This window comes from Pseudonaja textilis, chromosome 2, assembly GCF_049901715.1.
Source record: "Pseudonaja textilis isolate UNSWEBS1 chromosome 2, rPseTex1.2, whole genome shotgun sequence".
Taxonomy (NCBI): Eukaryota; Metazoa; Chordata; class Lepidosauria; order Squamata; family Elapidae; genus Pseudonaja; species Pseudonaja textilis.
Genome location: NC_141991.1, coordinates 4,061,607 through 4,081,708, shown reverse-complemented (window position 1 = coordinate 4,081,708; position 20,102 = coordinate 4,061,607). Strand labels below are relative to the sequence as shown.

The following is a 20,102-nucleotide window of genomic DNA, read 5'->3' as shown; positions in this document are numbered from 1 at the left end:
TTAGAATAGAATTAGAATTAGAATAGGATAGAACAGAACAGAACAGAATAACAGAGTTGGAAGGGACTTTGGAGGTCTTCCTGCTTAGGCAGGAAACCATACACCACTTCAGACAAATGGTTATCCAGCATCTTCTTAAAAACTTCCAGTGTTGGAGCATTCACAACTTCTGGAGTCAAGTTGTTCCACTGATTAATTGTTCTGTCAGGAAATTTCTCCTTAGTTCTAAGTTGTTTCTCTCCTTGGTTAGTTTCCACCCATTGCTTCTTGTCCTGCCTTCAGGTGCTTTGGAGAACAGCTTGACTCCCTCTTCTTTGTGGCAGCCCCTGGGATATTGGAACACTGCTATCATGTCTCCCTAGTCCTTCTTTTCATTAAATTGGACATACCCAATTCCTGCAACCGTTCTTCATATATTTTAATCTCCATTTCCCTAATCATCTTTGTTGCTCTTCTCTACACTCTTTCTAGAGTCTCAACATCTTTTTTACATCGTGGCAACCAAAACTGAATGCAATATTCCAAGTGGGGCCTTACCAAGGCATTATAAAGTGGTATTAACACTTCACGTGACCTTGACTCTATCCTATTTATGCAGCCTAGAACTGAGTTGGCCTCTTTGGCAACTGCTGCACACTGCTGGCTCATATTTAAGTGATTGTCCACTAGGACTCTGAGATCCCTCTCATAGTTACTACTATTGAGCAAGGTACCACATATACTGTACCTATGCATTTGGTTTTTCTTGCCTAAATATAGAACCTTACTTTTTTCACCATTGAATTTCATTTTGTTAGATAGTGCCCACTCTTCAAGTCTGTCAAGATCCTTCTGTATCTTAAGCCTATCTTGAGTGTTGGCTATTCCTGCCAGCTCAGTGTCATCTGCAAATTTGATAAATTCCCCATCTATCCCCTTGTCCAAGTCATTGATGAAGATGTTGAAGAGTACTGGGCCTAAAACAGCCTTGGGCTACTCCACTGCTTACTTCACACCATGTAGATGCAGTTCCATTGAGGACTATATGTTGAGTGTGTTTGGTCAGCCAGTTACGAATCCCTCTGGTGGTGATGCTGTCTAACCCACATTTTTCTACTTTATCTAGTAGTAGGTTATGGTCTACTTTATCAAATGCCTTACTAAAGTCCAAGTAAATTATATCAACAGCATTCCTCTGGTCAAATAATTTTGTCACTTTGTCAAAGAATGCAATTGTTAGGCATCCAGAAATTGTCCATGGTAATCAATCACTCCGAGACAAGTGTAATCTCCAATTGATTTATTAGAACAGCTCTGGTACGTCTATGGAATTTTCCAAATGGAAAGTCATTTTCTGTGCGTTTCACAAATTCCACCTTCTCTCCTCCCACTTCTTACACTTCATTAATCACAACAACCAATTAACTGCAGCTGGAATTTTTTAATGTGACATACGAAATAACCTTGAACTTTCCAATTCCTCCGCCCCGCTTTTCCCTTATAATATTCTTGGCAGCTGAATCTCAGAGATGACAGGAATAAGTTTAGTCTGGCATGATCTGTTTTTAACAAAACCACGTTGGCTTTTGGTTATTCCTTTGTTTGCTCCTAGGTGTTCACTGAGAATCTTCCTTGGTATTGAGGTCAGGTTGATAGGTCTATAGTTTCCTGGATCTATTTTTTTTTCTTTTTTGAAGATGGGAATTACATCAGCTCTTTTCCAGTCCTCTGGCAGTTCCCAGTGCTCCAGAATATAGAATGTTTTCTTCAATGTGCCAGACATAAAAAAGAAGGCCAAATCAGAATGCCTTAGCAACGGTAGGAGGGAGTGCTGAAAAGTTCATAATTTGCTTGATTGGGTAATGTGACCTGTGACACAAGAGAGATGGACAGTATCTATTCTTTACTTATACCAAAAATGCAGGAATTATTCAGTGTTGGTTCACCTTTGAACGTGCCGATGTGATATACCCAATAAACTGGATTTTTAAGGAATCCAAGGCCTCAGAGTCTTGAATTGGTTGGGAGTATTACTTGGAACCATGACAACCATTCTTTTCATAAAGAGAAAGCAGTGTTAAGGGAATGTGGATGCATATTAAGCTCCCATAGCTAGGCAGCCTTCTGGCCCACCCAGGTCTTCCTTGATTTACAATCATTTATTAAGTAACCATTCAAAGATCCTCCCTCCCAAATTAGGGATACTCTAATCAGAATGAAAATCACTCCGGTGTACTAACATTGCAAATGATCACTCAAGAAGGAAAATCTTTGGAAATCCATGGGAATCAAAATAACATGAAATTAGGAAGAACTACTTCTAAAAATTACTTTAGTCCTTCCTGCTGAGACATGCAGAAATGTGAATAGAAACTTTCTCTGGGATGTCAAGATGCCAAAAATAATCCAACCTGCCACTAAAGGAGAAAATGTGTAGCTGATGGTTGAAATGAGGGGTCCTTAGCACTCTCTGAGCTTGGTTGTTTTGTGCAGACTTCATTACCCACACTAGGGAACATCATCAGATGTTTGACAGACACAGACTTCAGAGGATAATTAGGACTGCAGAAAAAAAAATTACCAACCTGCCTTAAATCGAGGACCTGTATATTGCCAACCTCTCACATCCTGAACATAAACTCTTTCAACTCCTTCCCTCAAAATGACGCTATAGAGCACTGCACACAAGAATAACTAGACACAAGGACAGTTTTCCCCCAAACACCATCAGTCAGATCTGTGTATCTGTCATTTCTTCAGTGGAAGAAGAAAGGCGGGGGGAGGGAGACTGATAAAGAAATCCTTTCTTGATGTAACCTGAATATATTTAATCTTATATTGAATTTGTATAACCCACACATGATACAATGGAGGAAGAAAACCCAGATGGCTGGAACTTATCACCTCTGAGAGGCACAGCCAGGAGATGAGAAGACCATAAAAATTCCACAGTGAGATGTGTTCTGGGAACCTCTGGAAAAAAGATCGTTCTGAAAAGGGGGTGGGGGGAAATTAGGTATGCGAATGGGAAACTGAAAAAGATAATTTCTACAGAAGGGTGTGGGGATTAACATACTGGCTTTTGTTTCACTAAATACACATCAAGGAAAGGGGAGGGGTTCTAAATTCCCTTATCTATCCCTGTATGTCTGAGGGACCTTAGACATTGCTTTTAACCCTTACATGAATTGTCTCATCTCAATAAAGGATTCCTTTTTGATACATTTTGATATGTTTCCAGAAGTTCATTCTAGTTGATTGAATGGGAAAAGATCTGTAGCCTGACATAAAGCAGTGTCTGCAATAGAGGTCAACCCAGAGAGGAAATTTTTATTTTTAAAAACCTTCACTCTACCGAGAGGACCCTGGAAGAAAGGAAAATGTCTGAGTACAGCAAGGACCAAGGGGAAGCTGAATGTTGGGGAGAAACATTGACAGTTACCCAGCTTGATACTGACTCGGTGCACCTCATCAAAGATAGTGAAGCTGCATATGAAACCTCCACAAAGCCCCAGTGGTCTATACGTGTAGGAAAGAGAGACAGCTGGGACGGAAGAACCAGGAGAGTAACCCTCACCCAGGGCAATTGTAAACCCTGATGGAAATTGGAGATGGAGGCCCTATCGGATCAGGAAGGATGGGGCGAGGAGCCACTGGTCAATGACTGACTGAGATGGTACATAAATTGCCTCGTGAGGGAAGCCCTGAAGAACTGTTGAGGTGAGGGATGCAGCAGGATGCCAACGCAGGAGAGCAAGGGAACCAGAAAATGAGAGAACCCAAGCCGCCACCCCAGATTCAGCTGAGAATGATCGGGCAGAGGGACAAGCTGAAGAACCAGCAGCCATACCAGGTACCCGACCCCTAATTGCTCCAGAACGGGATTAACCCTGGCCAACCCAGAGACATACAACTGTAGAGGAAGGTCCCACCCTGGGGAGTAAAATTTGATAGGGAACCCCAGAAACCAGGATTTTTCCTGGCGCAAATCCTCACCTACATGCAAGAATATGGGCAGAATTTCCAAACCCAGGGATCCCAAGTATGAGTCATCACCCTAACCCTTGAAGGGGCAGCAGCCAGATGGATGGTGATGCTCTACAATGTCAATGCCCCAGAATTAAGGAACCTTGACCATTTCATGACGACTATGCCACCGCTTTGAAGACCCTCTCGCTGATAGAAAAGCCCACATCAGAGTCGTAAAACAAGACCATCGCCTGGTAGCTGAATATACCAATGAATTTTGTGACCTGGCCGGCTGAGTCGACTGGCCAGAGGATATTCTAGTCTGTTGGTTGAAAGATCGACTAAATGATGACCTATACACTGCCTGCCTGGCCCATGGGGCCCCAAACCTCCTGCATGAATGATACATGATGGCAGAGGAGGCAGACATGACTCGTAACTGGTACCGCAGTGGCAAGTTTTGGAAAAGATCCCTACCCCTGGGGAAATGGGAAATTTTCAAACCCCAAATCACCATGACTCCAAGAACGTCTGATTGATTTAAGTGTGGAAAGGAGGGATACCACACAGCAGAATTCCACTTGAAAACCCTTGCCAGAAAGCCAGACCACCCATCAGGGGGGAAACCTGGAACATCCAGCCCTCGAGGAAAGGAGACTAGCCTGAGAGGCCGAGTAGCTGTGGGATTCCGTTCCCCCCCCAACCCAGGGGAAGAACCCAAATGCTCCGAGGGGACCTGAGCCAGTCTGAAAGCGATCTGGAAGACAACCCGCTGGTAAGCAACCCAACTGAATCAATTACTCTATCCCGAAGACAGTTTATCCCCAGCCGAGGGACGGGGGAGGAAGTTGCAGCGTTGCTGGATTCAGGATGCACCCGATACCTAATAAATCCCTCCCTTGCAGAGAAATTGGGGAGCCAACTGAAAGAAATGGAAAATCCCATCGTTTTCTGCCAATTAGAATTATAGGGGGGGGGGAGCCAGCTATGTTTACCACAGAACTATTGGAAATAAGTCTAGGGAACCATAGTGAGATGCTCACATTCATTGTAGCCCCAGGAATGGAAAAGCCACTAGTCCTAGGTCTCACATGGCTGTGGAAATGGAATCCAAAAATAAATTGGAGGAGAGGAACCGTACAATTCGAGAGAGATAGTATTTGCAAATAGCTCAGAGGAAAGGATAAAGAAAGGAACAGAGAACAAAGAGTCAGTCATGACCAGATAGTCAGCTGAACTCATTAAAATCCCCTATGAGTACCAGGATCTGGCCCAAGTATTTAGCGAGGAAGCTTTGATGAACTCCCACTCCATTGCGCCACAGACTACACTATCGAAATCCTACCAGGGGCTAAACTTCCAAAACCAGAAAACTAAAAGAACTCAGAGCATTTATTGACAAAAATTTAAAAAGGGGTTTCATCAAACTCGCCCGACCAAAAATAGCTGCCCCAGTGTTATTCCATGAAAAGAAAGATGGCTCTGTATGCTTGTGTGTTAATTACAAAAAATTCAACATGATTTGCATAGAGAATATGTATCCACTCCCCCTCATGAAGGACATGTTAGCCCACCTCTCGAAATGAATTTTTTTTTCAAAGTTAGACTTTCCACAGGCATATTACCGCATAAGAATAAAGGAAGGGGATGAGTGGAAGACAGCTTTTAACACACCATTGGGATGCTACCAATTTAAAGTGCTCCCCTTTGGATTGCAAGGAGCGCCTGCCGTGTTTATGCAATTGATCAATGAAACCCTTCATGAATTTTTATATAAAAGGGTTCTAGTGTATCTTGATTTAATCTACACAGAAATGATGGAAGAACACATCAAACTACTCAGTGCAGTCCTCACAAAATTCTTAGACACTAAACTATATGCAAAACTCTCTAAATGCGAATTCCACCAAGAAAAAATTGACTACTTAGGGTATAGAATATCCCACGAGGGAATAGAGATGGACCCACAGAAAGTAAAAGCTGTAATGGACTGGGACCCACCGCATACCCGCAAACAACTGCAAAGCTTCCTGGGGTTTGCGAACTTTTATTGCCAATTCATTCCAGCTTTTACAAACATCACCCTATCACGAACTTGCTAAAAACAAAGAGGGGGAGAAACCCAAACCAAGGCAACCACTTATCTGGACAATGGAATGCCAAGCGGCATTTGAGAAACTCAAACATCTATTCTCAACAGAACTGGTCCTTAAGCACCCAGATCCCGAAAAACCTTTTGTCATCCAAGCAGCCGCTAGTGATGTTGCAGTTGGAGCAGTCCTCCTCCAAAAGAATGGAAGTGGACAATTACAACCATGTGCTTATACATCCAAGAAGCTGATGGAAACCGAGCAAAGATGGGCCATATGGGAGAAAGAGGCATATGCTGTGCGGTGGGCAATGCTCACATGGAGACATTTCCTGGAAGGAAACCAAATCCCCTTTGAAGTATAGACTGATCACAAAAATCTGGAAGTCCTGAAAAATCCACAGAAACTCTCTGAAAAACAAGCAAGGTGGGCTCAATACTTTAAACGATTTAATTTCACTCTCAAATATTTTCCTGCAACGAGTAGAGGAGTGGAGAATTCTTCTTGTGAAATATTTCTGGACTTTCTCAACTACCAATATCAGATACATAATGCGGGTTCCAGACTGATGAGTTGTATTCAAGTATTGGTCTAGCAAATGTTTTGCGTGCTCTAGTTAGTAGTGTGATATTACCAGAGAAAAAGCTACGTAGGATTAGGTTAACAACTCTTAATGCCTTTTTGTCTATGTAGTTACAGTGGGCTCTAGCACTTAGATCATTAGAGATGAGTACTTCAAGGTCCTTGACAGAGTTTGGATCATCAACAAGGTCTTGACTATTACCTTGTATTTTATTTTCTGATTTTTTTTTGCCAATATGTAAGACAGAGCATTTATTTGTTGAGATTTGAAATTGCCATTTGTTTGACCATTCTGATACATAATTGAGGTCTTTTTGAAGGGTAGCAGTATTGTCAGTAGTGTTCAATAGCTTTACATCATCGGTGAAGAGAACACAGTTGCTCTTAATATGAAAATGAACCACAAATGTGGTTGAATATTTTCATTTTCCCTTTTCATTTATGGTCTAATGATATATCCCTGCCTTAAATTCTCTAAAGAGCTTAAGCTTCTGTTGAAAGAAATGTCTATCTAGGTTCAGTTCCAAGTGTCGTTGCAGTCTTTACCATTAGGTCCTATCAGGGGTGGGATGGACCTTGAGTCTTTTAGTTTGTTATTTACAAAATTGTAAAAAGCGTGGGTGGAATTGGTACGTAGAAGGTTTTCCTCTTGTTTAATGTGATAATTGGTGCATTCAGTCTTTATCTGGTGGCATAAATTTTTGTATCGGCTTTTGAAGTTGGCAACGTGACCAGATTTGTTTTTCCGCCAGAGTGATCTCTTTTTGGTTTGAAGTTTCCTTATTGTTATGGGTAATCTGTTTTTTTGTTTGTTTGTTTGTTTGGGGAGTTGTTATTGGTACATATAGTTTGATGACTCTTTTGACTTCAAGTAAAAATATGTTGCAATGGTCTTTAACAGTATTGCATCCATTGAATAGAGATTGCCAATCAAAGGAGAGATCGTTGTCTATAAGATCATAGTTGCCTTTTTTGAAGTTATAATTGGGGATTACTTCATTGTGATAATTTTTGTGTGGGTATATGTTGAGACAAAAGTCACTCATATTGTGGTCACTGTTGGAAAAGGATTCTTTAGTTTGTATTCCATAAATTAAATTCAAACTATTGCAGAAGATGAGATCGAGGCAGTTGTTAAGTCTAGTATTATTGGTTACTAGTTGTTCTTGTCCCAGATTTGTAAGAGCATTGCAGAAGGATGCATGTATGGGTTCAGTTGTACATTTGTTTAGGGTCCAGTTAATATGAGGTAGATTGAAGTCACCAAGAAAGATAAAAGCGTGGATGTTGCCCATGTTAATAGTGAATTTAGCTTGTTTACATGTTCGATGTCATAATCAGGGGCTCTGTAACATAGTAAGAATCTAAATGTGATATTTAAGGACAGTTCACAGACGATGGTCTCAGGAAGAGCAAGCTCCTGGGTAACTTAGATGTTTTTTAGATGTAAGGACTTTTTATAGAAGATAGCAACACCACCTCCTCTACGAATTTCATGATGTGATCATTTTCTTAACGTTGAGTTTCAAGCCAACTTTTGTGCTTTCCTGTTAGTGATTGGGGACAAACCCCCAAACAGAATGTGCAGCAGCAGTCAAGCCAGGCAGCCAAATGAGAGAGGAAGGGCCCTAGAGTTTACACACACTGATGACAAACACTGTTTTTGTAGTTTAAATAGTTGTTTAATCCAATTAGAGTTTAAACATTGTCAATCAGTCCATATGTCATTCCCAAATATATCCATTCAGTAACTTAGTCCATTTACTAGTCAGTTCTATATCCTTATCTGCTTGTAAAGATATCTTCTTCTCTGATACCTTTCCTTTTGAAGACAACGCTGAGTATTCACAGGATATCAGCACATCAATGAAAATAGTCCTTTCGTTCAGGTATTCAAACAGTTGTAGCAAACAGTAGCAAACAAAACAGTAGCAAGCAGATAACAAGCAGAGAGATGTTACGTTTCTCTTACTGCCTTTTATTGCCGTTTGTAACCGCACCCTTAATTAGTTAATTACAAGCAGTTTGGTGCTTAAAGCTACAAGTTACAAACACCCAAACCTTGGTTTATATATTTATTCACCCAAACTTAGTTGGTGTATCAATGTTATACCCAACATTCTCCCCTTTTGGGTGATATAAATATATAATACCCTTACAATCTAAAACCATACTTTACACAACTCTCTTGGTGCTTAATGGCACCTTGGGCTTTAGTAAAGTTATCAGCTATATTGTCCTCCGACATGCAGTACTCCAGCTGTATCATTTTACTCTTTACAGATTGTCTAACATTTAAGTACCTTAAATCTGTATGCTTGCTCCTAGTTTTTACTGCAATATTTGTGGCCATTTGAATTGCTGCCTGATTATCTTCATGTACAATTATAGGATAATTTACAGTTAATCCCATGTCATTCATCATCTGCTTATACATGATTAATTCAGTACATAATAACGACAAACAGGAGAATTCTGCTTCCATAGTTGACAAACTGATATGCTGTTGTCTTATTGACTTCCAACCTATTAATGTCTTACCCAGCATTATGGCTGTTCCCGAAGTCGACTTTCTTGTGTCTCTTTCTGATGCAAAACTAGCATCTGCATAAGCACTCAGTATTAGATCACCTTTTGGTTCTAGATACAGTGCATGGTTTAATGTTCCTTTAAGATATCTTAAAATTCTCTTTAATGCTTTCCAATGACATTGAAGTGGATCATTATTATGTCATGCCAGTTGATTAACACCATAAGCTATATCTGGCCTTGACCAATTGCTAATGTATGATAAGCTACCAATCAAAGATTGATATATTACCTTATCAAACTTGGGACTTTGAGCATCCATTTTGCAAATATCCTGACTCATTGGAGTCTTTGCAGTCTTACAAAGTTCCATCTTATAATCTATTAGCAATTTAGATATCTTATCCTCCTGAGATATCTTAAAACCTTTCTGTGTTTTCAGTATATTCAAACCTAGATATTTCTTTATCTCCCTAATTGCTTGATTTTTATTTTCTTAGCTAATGATGCTATTATTTTATTGGCTTCATCATTAGTTTCTGTAATCAAAGCAATATCATCTGTGAATAATAGTAATAATGATATTTTCCCATTTGTCTCCTTTTAAATAGACATGGATCGGCTAAACCAGCTTTAAACCCTATATTGTTTAGTTCCTTTACAATATACTGGTTCCATTCATAGCCTGATTGTTTAAGACCATAGAGGCTCTTTTTAACAACCAATAATCATTATTATTTTCACCTTTAAATCCAATAGGTTTTTCATGTATACAGTATGTCTTAGTGGAGCGTGCAAGTAAGCAGTTTCTACATCTAGATGGTTGACTATATATTTCTTACTTGCTGCCCACACTAAAGCTGCCCTTAATGTTGCTGCTTTAAGGCTAGGTGCAAATACCTCATCATAGTCATTGGCATTTTGTCTAAAACCTTGGGCTACTAATCGTGCCTTATGGATTATATTACCATCTTTTTCAGTTTTTATCTTAAAAATCCATTTGCAGCCAATGGGTTTTATATCAACAGGTAATCTCGCATTTTCATATACTTTCATATCCTTTAAGGATTTCAATTCCTTATTCATTGCTGCATACCAACTTTCCTTATCTTTAGTAGGATACATGTTTATTTCATCTACAGTATATGGAACTTTATTAATCTGGCACACTGTGTTAGCCTGGTATCTATCAGGCGGTCTAGATATTCGTGTAGTTCTTCTGGGAATTGCAGGGCTTGTATGAGGACTTTTTTGAATTACTACCTGTTCATGTTCCTCAGCTTGCTCAGCTATTGGTACTATTTCTTCCTTTATGGGCTCTATCTCTGCCTGTATTTCTCTCTTTACTTTATTCTTAAAGTTACAGGGATAATTAATGGGATTTCTATAGGATTCAATAATTAATTCTTTATTGTTATCCTGTTCTAACTTATCCCATCCTACGTGCTCTAGAAATTGGGCATTGGCACTACATAACACCTTAGATGTGCCCTTCTCCCAAAATCTATATGCCCTATGGTTTGCTTGGTAACCAACGAAGAATAATTGTTTAGCTCTGTGTTGCCCTTTACGCCTGAGTTGTGTAGGGATATGCACCCATGCTGGTGCACCAAATGTGTGCAGGTAACTCAGATCAGGCTTCCTGCCATGCCACATGGTGAATGGTATTTCACCAGTAGTTGTGTTAACAACGTTGTTCAATATGTTATTAGCACACATTGTGGCCTCCCCCACAAAGAATCAGGTAATCCAGAATCAGTTAACATTGTTCTAACCATTGCCTGTAGTGTTTGGCCTCTTCTCTCAATAAATGCGTTGTGTTGTGGTCTGTATGGTGCAGATTTCTTGTGCTCTATTCCAGCTACCTTTAATCTATTCTGGAATTTGCTGTTAACAAATTCCGTACCATTATCTGTCACCAGGGTTATCAGTTGCCGTTTAGTCTTTCTTTCTGCAAATTTTAACCAGTTGAAGAAATGTTGATATGTTTCAGTTTTGCTTTTCATTAGGTAGCAAAACCCATATCTAGAATAATGGTCCATAATGCTCAGTATATATTGAGCACCCCCCATACTGGGTTTCTTTGGACCTATAATGTCTGCAAATACTACTTCTAAAGGTTCTTTAGTTTTGAAACCATTTAGCCTATTTGCAGGCAATATTTTACTCTTATCTTCACAGCAGACATTACAACGCAAATATTTATCACAAGGTTTTAACCTTATTCCATCAGATAACTCTGCTGTACGTTTTAGCATTTTAAAATTTACATGTCCCAAACGCCTATGCAATAAATGTATACATTCATTATGAGGCTTTATATTGTTAAATACAGTCTGTGCCTCCCCTTTCTTACTATCATGTAATACATACAATGTTCCATTTAAAGCTTCAGTTACCCTTTTGTTACCTTTTTCAATTATGCAATTATTATCCTTAAATGTAATTACATAACCTAGTTTGTCTAATACCTTTACAGAAAGCAAGTTCACCTTTAACTGTGGTACATACAACATTTTTATATCCTGGTTTAAGCATGGACAGTATGCAATACCTTCTCCCTTGGCCTTGAGGTTCCAGCCATTAGCAAGTGATATATGTTGAGAGCTTGTAGACAGTTTTATAAATTTTGTCTTATCTCTCGTGATGCAGTGGGATGCACCACTGTCCACCACCCATAAATCATTCTTCACATCACAGTTGCTAAACGTGGCTAGTTCAAAAAATTTCTTTGGCTTTTTTACATTCTGGCTTTTTTCTTTTCTGCAGAATCTTGCCAAATGTCCTCTGCCTCCACAATTAAAACACTTTTTAATTGTGTATGCCGTCGAAGATAAATTCTCTTCTTCCGGGTGCTTTAATTTACTTAGTTGATTTCTTTCAAGCTTTGAAGATAATTTCTCTTCTTTATTAGGTTTATCTTCTCTCAGCTGGTCACGTTCACACCTTCTTCTAGCTTCTTCTAATAGCCTGCCGGTAATCTCGGTTAATGATAAACTATCTTTTGGCAATACTTCTAAAGCAGTCACATAATCATCATAGCTTTGATCTAATGAAGACAGTATGATGTATACTTGTTGCAACTCATTAAATATAAGCTCTTTTTCTTGTAATTCCTGAAAAATGCTCTTCATACAATTTAAATGAGTTAACATGTCTCCATTCTTCTGAAGATGTGTTCGAAATAGTTTGCGTGTAAGATATATATGAGCTCCTACACTGTCTCGAACATATATCTTCCTGAGGTTCTCCCAGCAGTTTGCAGCATTTTCCTCTCCACGGATATGAATAAGTTGCTGGTCAGAGAGAGTCAGTCCTATGATGCATAAAGCCTGCTCATTCTTTCGTTTATAGTCTTGTATCTTTTTATCATCCTCTTCATCATTAGGATCTAAGTTAGTCACATCTGGTGGGTTTGTTATTATGTCCCACAAACCTTCTCTTCGTAGAAGTAAACTACATTTCATTGACCATGAAACATAGTTTGTTCCATCTAGTCTGGATATCATGGACAGATTTGGCAAATTTACTTGTGCCATTGCTCTTCAGATATGTAACTATTTAAAAACTACTGAAAAAAAACAGTTTGTTTTTACAGTAATGTGCAACTCACACCAACTCTCACTGCTATATCCTAGTTAGTTAGACTGTGCGCACTGGGCCCATAACCAATGTTAGTGATTGGGGACAAACCCCCAAACAGAATGTGCAGCAGCAGTCAAGCCAGGCAGCCAAATGAGAGAGGAAGGGCCCTAGAGTTTACACACACTGATGACAAACACTGTTTTTGTAGTTTAAATAGTTGTTTAATCCAATTAGAGTTTAAACATTGTCAATCAGTCCATATGTCATTCCCAAATATATCCATTCAGTAACTTAGTCCATTTACTAGTCAGTTTATATCCTTATCTGCTTGTAAAGATATCTTCTTCTCTGATACCTTTCCTTTTGAAGACAACGCTGAGTATTCACAGGATATCAGCACATCAATGAAAATAGTCCTTTCATTCAGGTATTCAAACAGTTGTAGCAAACAGTAGCAAACAAAGCAGTAGCAAGCAGATAACAAGCAGAGAGATGTTACGTTTCTCTTACTGCCTTTTATTGCCGTTTGTAACCGCACCCTTAATTAGTTAATTACAAGCAGTTTGGTGCTTAAAGCTACAAGTTACAAACACCCAAACCTTGGTTTATATATTTATTCACCCAAACTTAGTTGGTGTATCAATGTTATACCCAACATTTCCTTCACCTGCATCAAGAGGCTCTTTTCATTCCTCTGCATATCTGAGGTTGTTGATATTTCTCCCAGCAATCTTAATTCCAACTTTTGATTCATTTAGCTCCACCTTTCTCATTATGTTCTCTGCATATAAGTTAAATAGGCAGGGTGACAGCATATCATCTTGCTGAACTCCTTTCCCAATTTTGAACCAATCACTGGTTCCATGTCCAGTTCTCACTGTTGCTTCTTGACCTGCATATACGTTTCTCAGGAGACAAATAATGATATTCCCATCTCTTTAAGGACTTGCCTCAATTTGTTGTTATCCACACAATCAAAGGCTTTAGCATAGTCAATGGAGCAGAAGTAGATGTTTTTCTGGAATTCCCTAGCTTTCTCCGTGATCCAGCATACTTTGGCAATTTGATCTCTAGTTCCTCTGCCTCTTCAAAATCCTGCCTGCACTTCTGGGAGTTCTCAATCCACATACTGCTGGAGCCTAGCTTGTAGGATTTTGAGCATAACTTTGCTAGCATGTGAAATGAGTGCAATGATGTGGTAATTTGAACATTCTTTGGCATTGCCCTCCTTTGGAATTGGAATGTAAACCACTGTTGAGTTTTCCATATTTGCTGGCAAATTGAGTGTAGCACTTTTACTGCATCGCCTTTTAAGATTTTGAATAGTTCAGCTGGAATATTGTCACCTCCACTAGCTTTGCTTGTGTTCAGATTTCCTAAGATCCATTTGACTTCAGATTCTATGGTTGTCAGTGATGTTAAACTCGTTCTTGTATAGTTCTTCTGTGTAATTTGCCACCTCTTCTTAATCTCTTCTGCCTCTATTAGGTCCCTGCCATTTTGGTCTTTTATCATGCCCATCTTTGCATGAAACGTTTCTTTCATATCTCCAATTTTCCTAAAGAAATCTCTGGTTTTCCCTATTCTATTGTTTTCTTCTATTTCTTTGTACTGTTCATTTAAGAAGGCATTCTTATCACTTCTAGATATTCTCTGAAATTCTGCATTCAATTGAGTGTATCTTTCTCTTTCTCCCTTGCCTTTCCCTTCCCTTCTTTCCTCAGCTATTTGCAAAGTTTCCTCAGACAGTAATTTTGCTTCCTTGCATTTCTTTTTCTTTGAGATGGTTTTAGTTGCTACCTCTTGTACAATGTTGCAAACCTACATCCATAATTCTTCAGGCACTCGTCTGTTGGATATAATTTCTTAAATCTATTTGTCACCTCTACTGTATAATCATCAAGGGTATGATTTAGTTCATACTTGAGTGGCCCAGTGCTTTTCCCTACTTTCTTCAATTTAAACCTAAATGTTGCAATGAGAAGGTCATGATCTGAGCCACAGTCAGCTCCTGGTCTTGTTTTTACTGACTGTATAAAGCTTCTCCATATTGGCTGCAAAATACATAGTCAATCTGATTTCTGTGTTGACCATCTGGTGGTGTCCATGTGTAGAATCATCTCTTGGGTTGTTGGAAGAGAGTTTGCCATGACCATCATATTCTCTTGATAAAATTCTGTCAGCCTGTGCCCTGCTTCATTTTGTACTCCAAGGTCAAACTTACTTATTGTTCCAATTATCTTTTGGCTTCCTAATTTAGCATTTCCAATCCCCCATGACGATAAATAAGGACATCATTTTTGGTGTTAATTCTTTAAAGTGCTGTAGTAAATTTCCTACTCAACCCCTATGTAAAAATGTTTTTTTTCCCCACCATAATTTACATTTATATTCCTTTTTCACAATCTTCCTTTCTTAACTTTTTAATTCCAACTTTTATCCAGCCAGAGGTGTAATGCTCTTTTCCCCTCTTCATTTCTCAATTAATGAGCCTCCTTATGAGGTAAAATTTTGTGAATATCCAGAGGTTTCAGCTTTTCCTCCATTTTGGAACTCTTTTTCTTTTTGTTCAGGGTCTCCAAGACAGTCAGGGAACCATTGACAGGGATCTTTTCTCCTACTCCCAAGCCCATCATCCCCGCCCTCTCATTTCCCTTCAGACAGACTCCTCTTTCCCGTCCTTTCTACAATCCTGGCACTTTGCGTCAAATCCACCAGGAGGCTCCTCCTGCCAAGGTAAGGAACACCAGGTGCTCCCAACTGGTCCGCCGGAGGGCGAACGTCACAGCTGGCTTTCCAGAGGAGGCTGCAAAGGAAGTGTGATTACAAAAGCTTGCCTCTCTATGACACCTCGCTCTCCTTAACCCCTGGGGCTCCGCAGGAGATGCTGCTGGAGAGTCTGACGTGGGGGAGATACAGATGTTTCCCGGATGAGCAGGGGGCTCTTCCCGGGCAAGGGAGGTGGAGGAAGGAGAGACCCTCCTACGGCTTCCATCCTGGGTCCCATGCTCCACAGGTGCCTTCTCCCTGCAAGGGGAAGTGGAAGAAACAGGATGCCAGGAAGGCAGCAGGGATCCGGGGATCCCTTCTTGCCCGTGTCTGGGGAAGAGCCCGAGTAGGGGGAGAGGAAGGTCGGTTTTGTGGAGGCCCAGCAAGAGAAGAGAGGAGAGAAGCCGGGGGTGGGGGGGAGGAGGCAGGTTTTGATCCTGTCTCCGGAAGGGGAGAGAAGCGGGGCGACCTCTCCAGCTGCCTCCTTCTCGGCTCTGCTCGGAGGGGACCTGGGCCCTGCACTGGGATGACCCATTTGGGGCTCCATGCAGGTTGGGTGAATAAATTCTACTTTCTAATTCTTGGCGTTGATTTTTTTTTCTATTTCAGATACCGAAACTCGAAGCCATTTCAAATCTTTGCAAGGCAAAACAATTTTCTTGGGGGAGGAAAAAGAGCAGAATAACTTGCAGAGATCAGTCCTGAGGCACTAGAAATAATCTTGTGAAGGAAAAGGCATCTGGAGATCCACAAGAGTCCTTGGACCCATTTGGAGTTGCTCTACAGGAAAGAGAAAGGATGGAGACACAACCTTTTGCAAAAGAGGGAAGCAGAAAAGGCCCTTCAGCTGTTCAGCCTGGGAAGGGTGGGAAGCTCCGGACAAGAACTGGGCAGGAGATACTGGAAAAGGAAACTATTCTCCCTTCAGAAGTCCAGCCCTGTAGCTTCAGGAGCCTGCAATACCAGGAGGCTGAGGGTCCCCGAGGACTTTGCAGCCGACTCCATAACTTATGTAGGCAATGGCTGAAACCAGAAAAGCACACCAAAGCTCAGATGCTGGACCTGGTTATTCTGGAGCAATTCCTGGCTATCCTACCTCCAGAGATGGGGGGCTGGGTGCGGGAGTGTGGAGCAGAGACCAGCTCCCAGGCGGTGGCCCTGGCTGAAGGCTTCCTCCTGTGTCAGGTGAAGGAACAGAATGAGCAGGTTCAGTTGCAGGTGAGAGACTTTAGGGAGCTCAAAAGGGAATAGAAAATGTGTTTGAATATTTCACCCCTTATTTCCAACCTTCTCTGACATTCATAATATGTGGCGATGTTCCATGAATTCTTGTACAACATTGTTCCATTGTTTTCTCACTCAACCATAGGGTTGGATATTGGGGGCTTTGAGGTTGTTTTCCGAATATAAGAATCCACTTTATTTCGTGTTATGTACATTAATTTTGCTTCTTCCTTCCTTCCTCCTATTTGAAGGGCTGCACTGTCGAGATCAGAAATCCTGAGGGAAAGAAGAACCCATCAAATCCCCCGCAGGAGCTATATTTCAGGAGGATCCCTTGGAAAGACCAAAGCCAGGACCCCTCAGGAGGTAATGGAAGATCCTCTGAGTCCCCATCTGTTTTACCTTCGATCTCTCTTCTTGTCTATAGAATACCTCCTCCTATTTTGTTAAATATGCATTTTGAAATTATTTATTCTTTACAGGGAGAAAAAGAATACAGCTTTCTGGTTTTTCTGACAGAGATAAAACAGTGGCTGAATCTCCAAATCAAGTAAGAAAGGGAAAAGTTATATTTGTATTCTTCCCTCAGGAAGTGAACAGCTGCAATGCTCTCTCCTATTTCCCCCCTTGTTTGTACTGGGTTACTTTTGTGTTCTTCTACAACATGGAGAGCAGAATAGTTGATTCAAGTTGCTGTTGACTAGCATAGCTTCCTCTTGTTATCTTGCTCTACTAAGTTCTCATCCAACTTTGAGTTTACAACAAGCAAGTTTTAAAAAGTCCTTCAAGAAATAGGAATAAACGTATCACAGTGGCAGGAACTTCTAGAGACCCAATTCTTTTTGTAATTCTTTTACTTTAATTGTGCAAGGCTAATGAAAAATAACCAAATACTCACATGGCCACATTACGATTTTTAAAAACCCTTTATTTATAACCAGTAGTTCAAAAAATCATCAAATGTTAAAAATAAAACAGACTGTTTCAATCCAAAAAGAATGGCCACTAGAACATGTAATCAAGGTACTTTGGGCTACAAAATAATTTCCAATCCTCTGATTTGTGCCTCGATTAGGAGAGCAAATATTCCCACTTTGAAAAGGCTGAGAAATTACTTTCCCAGGGAATTTTCTCTTCTTTGTTTTCTTCCTTTCGGCCAATGGCTCAGACTACTAGATCAGTCAGTGATAGACAGAGCAATAGATCAGTTGATCCAGAAGTGGGATTACTTTACTGAAAGGCACTGAAAGTTTTGCAGAATCAATCAACCTGATAAAACTTCCCCAAATACTTCTTCACTTAAAATATTTATTGCCTAAAATGAGGACTTGTGTGATGCACAGCCATTTAACTTGGTACATATCTTTGCTTTGGAAATTTGGGAACAATAGAATAGAATAACAGAGTTGGTAGGGATCTTGGAGATCTTCTAATCCAGCCCGCTGCTCAGACAGGAAGGCCCATAACATTTCAGATAACTAGCTGTATAACTTATTCATAAACAACTCTAGTGTTGGAGCACTCATTATTTCTGAGGCAAGTCATTCACTTCTTTTTTGTGGCAGCCCCTTACGTATTGCAACACTGCTATCATGTCACCCCAGTCCTTCTTTTCATTAAACTAGACATACCTAATTCCAGCAACTGTTCTTTATGTTTCAGTGTCCAGTCCACTAATAATTCCTGTTGCTGTCCTCTACACTCTTTCTAGAGTCTCAAGATCTTTTAACATATGGCAATCAAAACTGGGTGCAATATTCCAAGTATGATCTTACCAAGGCATTATAAAGTGGTAGTAACACTTCATGTGACCTTGATTCTACCCCACTCTTAATGCAGTTTATGATTGGGTTGGGGTTATATTTCTGATTCATGTTTAAGTGATTGTCCTCTATGATTCCACAATCCCCATTCCACTTTCTATTGTTAAGCCAGGTATCACTTATTCTATGACCATACATTTGATTTTTCTTTCCTAAATGTATAAACTTACATTTCTCACTGTTGACTTCATTTTGTTACATGTGGCCAAATCTGTGGATCCTTCTATATCTCAAGCTTATTTTCTGGAGTGTTGGTATTCATGTCAATTTGGTCTTGTCTGCAAATTTGATGAGTTCCCCTTTTATCCTGTTGTCTAAATCATTGATGAAGATGAACAGATCTTGAGAATCCTCTTATTTAGTTTACTTTACTTTATTGTCATTGCACCTCTACAATGAAATCAAACACCATCTTCAGTGCATATCATGACCATGACCATGAAAAAAACACAAACACACATCCTTCACCTTTCATACATTGAACCGAAAACCTCTGACACCACACCAACACTGCATTACACAGCAGGATTCAAAAGAGCTACTGCCCTGGGATAGAAACTGTTTTTCAGCCTATTTGTCCTTGTTTTTATTATGTTCTTTTTTCGGTGTTCAGGAGAGTCTTGTGACCTTCGATGAGGTGGCTGTGTATTTCTCTGAGGAGGAATGGTCTCATCTGGATCCTGACCAGAAAGCATTGCATTCAGAAGTCATGCTTGAAAACCATAGGAATGTGGTCTCTCTGGGTAAGAATTTTCTTGTCCCAAATCAGAGAGTTCAAAAAGGCAGATTATAGTTAGTTTTTTATTTTAAAAAAACCACTATTCAGATATTGTCTCCTTGGAGGGAGAACAAAAGGATCTGGCCTTCTCATACTCTAAGGAAGGAAACAGTTGATGTCTCTTTGCTTAGTTGCTTTCTGTGCCTTTTCTTGTGTGTATTTTTCCATTTTTCTTTCAACTTATCTGTGGAGGCTGAAAAGATTAGTGCTTTTATGTATCATTTAGTACTTTATGCCTCTGTTCTCTGCTAACCAAGGCCTGCATGAGATCCAGAGCAACATGCTTTTCAAACAGACAGTAGGCCACTTCGTTTTGAAAGACTTTTGCCCTGGTTCTCATGCAGTCCTCACTTCTTAAAAGAGTACAGCCCTAAAGTACTGCAGTATGAGATCATACAAGATTAGTAGCCTGAGATCTTGCACTACTGCTCTTGTTTACAAGTCAAAGGGAGGCTTCAAATAAGGAATTTAGCTCCAAAATCTCATCACTGATATCAAGGAATAGGCTGAGTGAGGGCCAGACAAATGCCATGGAGCAGCTGCTCCAAGGGACACACAGGAAGAAGGAGCTTTTTTCAAAATTGTTTTAGTTCTCACACATCTGTGCTGAAATTAGCCCACCCCAATAAATCATAAGTTATCTCTTAATTCCTCCTTGGATGTTTCCCTTGATTATTCATTAACTCAAAACAGAGGTGTGTGTGTGTGTGTGTGTTTGTTAAGAAACAGATGTTTTCTAGATATTTTCAAAGCTTTCATGACTCATGAATATAG

The 20,102-nt window shown here is 40.0% G+C and overlaps 2 protein-coding genes across 2 annotated transcripts in view; one reads left to right on the top strand and one right to left on the bottom strand.

Moving 5' to 3' along the window:
- LOC113451924 (uncharacterized) overlaps window positions 1–20,102 on the bottom strand; it is a 219,030-nt gene that overhangs the window by 146,658 nt on the left and 52,270 nt on the right.
- Window positions 1–20,102, top strand: part of LOC148126586 (uncharacterized) — a 34,087-nt gene that overhangs the window by 11,065 nt on the left and 2,920 nt on the right. The gene's annotated exons all lie outside the window — the stretch shown is intronic.